Below are 6,879 nucleotides of genomic sequence, written 5' to 3'. Positions count from 1 at the left end.
ATGAGATATTTCATGCTAGTTGCCAAATGATGGTTCCCACATGTGTTAGGTGACTCACATGGGCTGCTAAGAGCTGATCATTGGAGTGTATATACCAATAGTACATACATCTAAAAGCTGTGTATTGTACGAGTACGAATACGGGTGCATACGAGTAGAATTGTTGATGAAACTGAACGAGGATGTAATTGTAAGCATTTTTGTTAAGTAAAAGTATTTTGATAAGTGTCTTGAATTCTTTCAAAAGTGTATGAATACATATTAAAACACTACATGTATATACATTTTAACTGAGTCGTTAAGTCATAGTTAGTCGTTACATGTAAGTGTTGTTTTGAAACCTTTAGGTTAACGATCTTGTTAAATGTTGTTAACCCAATGTTTATAATATCAAATAAGATTTTAAATTATTATATTATCATGATATTATGATGTACGAATATCTCTTAATATGATATATATACATTAAATGTCGTTACAACGATAATCGTTACATATATGTCTCGTTTCAAAATCATTAAGTTAGTAGTCTTATTTTTACATATGTAGTTCATTGTTAATATACTTAATGATATGTTTACTTATCATAATATCATGTTAACTATATATATATATATATATATATATATATATATATATATATATATATATATATATATATATATATATATATATATCCATATATATGTCATCATATAGTTTTTACAAGTTTTAACGTTCGTGAATCGCCGGTCAACTTGGGTGGTCAATTGTCTATATGAAACCTATTTCATTTAATCAAGTCTTAACAAGTTTGATTGCTTAACATATTGGAAACATTTAGTCATGTAAATATCAATCTCAATTAATATATATAAACATGGAAAAGTTCGGGTCACTACAGTACCTACCCGTTAAATAAATTTCGTCCCGAAATTTTAAGCTGTTGAAGGTGTTGACGAATCTTCTGGAAATAGATGCGGATATTTCTTCTTCATCTGATCTTCATGCTCCCAGGTGAACTCGGGTCCTCTACGAGCATTCCATCGAACCTTAACAATTGGTATCTTGTTTTCTTAAGTCTTTTAACCTTACGATCAATTATTTCGACGGGTTCTTCGACGAATTGAAGTTTTTCGTTGATTTGGATTTCATCTAACGGAATAGTGAGATCTTCTTTAGCAAAACATTTCTTCAAATTCGAGACGTGGAAAGTGTTATGTACAGCCGCGAGTTGTTGAGGTAACTCAAGTCGGTAAGCTACTGGTCCGACACGATCAATAATCTTGAATGGTCCAATATACCTTGGATTTAATTTCCCTCGTTTACCAAATCGAACAACACCTTTCCAAGGTGCAACCTTAAGCATGACCATCTCTCCAATTTCAAATTCTATATCTTTTCTTTTAATGTCGGCATAGCTCTTTTGTCGACTTTGGGCGGTTTTCAACCGTTGTTGAATTTGGATGATCTTCTCGGTAGTTTCTTGTATTATCTCCGGACCCGTAATCTGTCTATCCCCCACTTCACTCCAACAAATCGGAGACCTGCACTTTCTACCATAAAGTGCTTCAAACGGCGCCATCTCAATGTTTGAATGATAGCTGTTTCCGAAATCAACGGTAGATGTCGATCCCAACTGTTTCCGAAATCAATAACACATGCTCGTAGCATATCTTCAAGTGTTTGTATCGTCCTTTTGCTCTGCCCATCAGTTTGTGGATGATAGGCAGTACTCATGTCTAGACGAGTTCCTAATGCTTGCTGTAATGTCTGCCAGAATCTTGAAATAAATCTGCCATCCCTATCAGAGATAATAGAGATTGGTATTCCATGTCCATTCCGGCAATTTAGTGATGAAATACATGGTAATGTTTTCCCATTACATTCCGGGATTTCAGGTTGTTGTAGTAGACCTGATGGTTTCTGATGTTCAGCTTTGACCTTAGAACACGTCAAACATTCTCCTACATATTTAGCAATATCGGCTTTCATACATGGCCACCAAAAATGTTTCTTAAGATCCATGTACATCTTCCCCGTTCCAGGATGTATTGAGTATCTGGTTTTATGAGCTTCTCTAAGTACCATTTCTCTCATATCTCTAAATTTTGGTACCCAAATTCTTTCAGCCCTATACCGGGTTCCGTCTTCCCGAATATTAAGATGCTTCTCTGATCCTTTGGGTATTTCATCCTTTAAATTTCCCTCTTTTAAAACTCCTTGTTGCGCCTCCTTTATTTGAGTAGTAAGGTTAGTGTGAATCATTATATTCATAGATTTTACTCGAATGGGTTCTCTGTCCTTTCTGCTCAAGGCGTCGGCTACCACATTTGCCTTCCCCGGGTGGTAACGAATCTCAAAGTCATAATCATTCTACAATTCAATCCACCTACGCTGCCTCATATTCAGTTGTTTCTGATTAAATATGTGTTGAAGACTTTTGTAGTCGGTATATATAATACTTTTGACCCCATATATGTAGTGCCTCCAAGTCTTTAATGCAAAAACAACTGCGCCTAATTCCATATCATGCGTCATATAATTTTGTTCGTAAATCTTTAATTGTCTAGACGCATAAGCAATCACCTTTGTTCGTTGCATTAATACACAACCGAGACCTTGCTTTGATGCGTCACAATAAATCACAAAATCATCATTCCCTTCAGGCAATGACAATATAGGTGCCGTAGTTAGCTTTTTTTTTCAATAATTGAAACGCCTTCTCTTGTTCATCCTTCCATTCAAATTTCTTCCCTTTATGCGTTAATGCAGTCAAGGGTTTTGCTATTTTGGAGAAATCTTGGATGAATCTTCTGTAGTAACCAGCCAATCCTAAAAATTGACGTATATGCTTCGGAGTTTTTGGGGTTTCCCACTTTTCAACGGTTTTGATCTTTGCCGGGTCCACCTGGATACCTTCTTTGTTCACTATGTGACCGAGGAATTGAACTTCTTCCAACCAAAATGCACACTTTGAAAACTTAGCGTACAGTTTTTCTTTCCTCAATACTTCTAGCACTTTTCTCAAATGTGCTTCGTGCTCTTGATCATTCTTTGAGTAAATAAGTATGTCATCGATGAAAACAATGACAAACTTGTCAAGATATGGCCCACACACTCGGTTCATAAGGTCCATGAACACAGCTGGTGCGTTAGTCAATCCAAATGGCATAACCATAAACTCGTAATGACCATAACGCGTCCTAAAAGCAGTTTTTGGAATATCATCCTCCTTTACTCACATTTGATGATATCCAGAACGTAAATCGATCTTCGAATAAACCGACGAGCCTTGTAGTTGATTATATAAGTCGTCAATTCTCGGCAGTGGATAACGGTATTTGATGGTAAGTTTGTTCAACTCTCTGTAGTCAATACACAACCTAAATGTACCATCCTTCTTCTTGACAAACAAAACAGGAGCTCCCCATGGTGATGTGCTTGGTCGAATGAAACTACGTTCTAATAGTTCTTGCAGTTGGCTTTGCAGTTCTTTCATATCGCTGGGTGCGAGTCTATAAGGAGCACGAGCTATTGGTGCAGCTCCTGGTACAAGATCTATTTGAAATTCAACAGATCGATGTGGAGGTAGTCCCGGTAATTCTTTCGGAAATACATCGGGAAATTCTTTTGCGACGGGAACATCATTGATGCTCTTTTCTTCAGTTTGTACTTTCTCGACGTGTGCTAGAACAGCATAGCAACCTTTTCTTATCAGTTTTTGTGCCTTCAAATTACTAATAAGATGTAGCTTCGTGTTGCCCTTTTCTCCGTACACCATTAAGGGTTCTCCTTCTTCTCGTACAATGCGAATTGCATTTTTATAACATACGATCTCTGCTTTCACCTTCTTCAGCCAGTCCATGCCAACTATTACATCAAAACTCCCTAACTCTACTGGTATCAAATCAATCTTAAATATTTCGCTACCCAGTTTAATTTCTCGATTCCGGCATATATAATCTGCTGAAATTAATTTACCATTTGCTAATTCGAGTAAAAATTTACTATCCAACGGCGTCAATGGACAACTTAATTTAGCACAAAAATCTCTACTCATATAGCTTCTATCCGCACCCGAATCAAATAAAACGTAAGCAGATTTATTGTCAATAAGAAACGTATCCGTAACAAGCTCCGGGTCGTCCTGTGCCTCTGCCGCATTAATATTGAAAACTCTTCCGCGGCCTTGTCCATTCGTGTTCTCCTGGTTCGGGCAATTTCTAATAATGTGGCCCGGTTTTCCACATTTATAACAAACTACATTGGCATAACATGCTCCGACACTACTTGCTCCACCATTTCTCGTTCCGACACCATTTGTTCCTTTCGTTCTGTTAACCCCTGGTCCGTAGACCTCACACTTCGCCGCGCTATGACCATTTCTTTTACACTTGTTGCAAAATTTGGTGCAGAACCCCGAGTGATACTTTTCACACCTTTGGCATAGCGGCTTCTGATTGTTGTTGTTGTTGCGGTTGTTATTATTGTTGGGATGATTGTTGTAGTTGTTGTTGTTGTTGTTGTTGTTGTTAGGCCGTTTGTTGTAGTTGCGATTGATGTTGCGATTGTTGGGATAGTTGTTGCGATTATTGTTGTAATTGTTGTCGTTGTTGTATTGGTGATTCTTATCACCGTTTTCCTCCTACTTTCTTTTGACTTGCTTCACATTGGGCTCTTCAGCCGTCTGTTCTTTAATTCTTTCCTCAATCTGGTTCACTAGTTTGTGAGCCATTCTACATGCCTGTTGTACGGAGGCGGGCTCGTGTGAACTTATATCTTCTTGGATTCTTTCCGGTAATCCTTTCACAAACGCGTCGATCTTTTCTTCCTCATCTTCGAACGCTCTCGGACACAATAGGCACAATTCTGTGAATCGTCTTTCGTACGTGGTAATATCAAATCCTTGGGTTCGTAACCCTCTAAGTTCTGTCTTGAGCTTATTGACCTCGGTTCTGGGACGGTACTTCTCATTCATCAAGTGCTTGAATGCTGACCACGGTAGTGCGTAAGCATCATCTTATCCCACTTGCTCTAGATAGATATTCCACCATGTTAACGCAGTACCTATGAAGGTATGCGTAGCGTACTTCACTTTGTCCTCTTCAGTACACTTACTTATGGCAAACACCGATTCGACCTTCTCGGTCTACCGTTTCAATCCATCGGTCCTTCGGTTCCATCAAATTCCAAAGGTTTGCAGGCAGTGAATTCTTTGTGTAACATCCCGCCTTTTTCCGTTTACTTTTCCGTTAAACTATTTAAAACTCCGTTATATGTTTATAACATCTCCCGTTAATACGCGTTTTAAATTATCATGTTTAGGTAATTTAACGCACCTGCAACCGAACTCGAGGGACTAGTTTCGCCAAAACACTAAAGTGGTGACTAGCCTTTTGACTAAGTCAACCACCTCCCCACCATTTTCCATTTCATTTTCTCTTTTTCCTAATTACTTCCACTCTTTCTCTAAATTCATCAAAAAGCAAATCTTCATCTATATTCAATCGATCAAGCTTCGGGCCAAACAAATTACATATTTGAACTCCTCGTGATCTCCTCTTCGATTCCATACCGATTTCATCAAATTTGGGTAACTTTCTAAAATCACTAATTTTATGTGTTCTTGAGATTTTTGAGTTAAAAGGTTGTTAATTAGTGTCTATGGCTCAAGTCTAGTATGATTATGTGTTTTGTATGCTTGTTCTTGCTATTTTGGTGTAACTAGTTCATATTGAAAGAATGCTTGTTTAATCTTGAGTTTTAGGTGTTCATATGTTGTTTAATGATGAAAGTTCATGATTTAATTGTGTTCCTAACATCACTAGCTTCAAATTGGTATGTAGGTTGACATAGATTAGTTTCATATGCAAGATTGTTGAATTTGTGATTTTGAGTTAGGGTTTGATAGAAGTAAATTGAATTTTGATGCTTTAAATGCTTGATAATATTAATTGTAAGTGTTAGGTTGTGTTGTATGCTTAATTACCTTCGAAACGGCGTATCGTTCATGTAATTTGGTTGCCAAATCATTAAATTGCATTTATGACTTGTATGCATTGAATGGGGAACATTAATTGCGGTTTTTGGTTGTTGCAAGTAGAAGTTTGATTGATGAGATGTGTTAGTTGCATTCCTCGTCAAAATACCTTTCCAACGATGTATGATAGGCGTTATAAGTGTTTGCGGGTCAAGTGTTGTGTTAGAAAAGGTTTTGGTTCGTGCACACTTGGAAAAACTGACCAGAATTCTCTGCCCAGGTAGTGGCGCGGCGCGCCACATCCCCGCGCGGCGCGCAGAATCACCTGGCCAGATTCTGACCTCTTGGACCCATTTCACGTGAAATGTTTGACTAGCTACCGACCTCCGATTCACATGAAACTTGTTTTAATATACTTGTATATGAATAATTAGCATAGAAAATTTGTCCGGGACTCGACCCGAACATGTTGACTTTTTCGTTGACTTTGACCCGACCAAGTTTGACTTTTTGTCAAACTTAACCAATTAATTATGCAATCTTTCTAACATGATTCTATACTTGTATCTTGCATGAAACTTGACAATTTGCTTCACATGCTACATAATCGAGTCGTGTCGAGCCATAGGACTAATTAAACATCTTTGACCCTTCGTGACTATCGTTATTGATACAACCTATTTGTTTAGGTCGAGACTAGCATTGTTCTTTGCACGTTTACTTGTTGAAGTACTATTACACTCTTGCAATCAAAGGTGAGATCATAGTCCCACTTTTACTCTTTTGCACTTACATTTGGGATGAGAAAAACATAAACGTTTCTTTTTACTAAGTGAACACAAGTACAGGAAAACAAACATTCTACATACGAGTTTGAACAAAAATCCTCAATTCGATTATCATTAGTTACACTTGCC

This window comes from Rutidosis leptorrhynchoides, chromosome 8, assembly GCF_046630445.1.
Source record: "Rutidosis leptorrhynchoides isolate AG116_Rl617_1_P2 chromosome 8, CSIRO_AGI_Rlap_v1, whole genome shotgun sequence".
In the NCBI taxonomy this organism is placed as follows: Eukaryota; Viridiplantae; Streptophyta; class Magnoliopsida; order Asterales; family Asteraceae; genus Rutidosis; species Rutidosis leptorrhynchoides.
Note: the sequence above shows the minus strand (reverse complement) of the source record.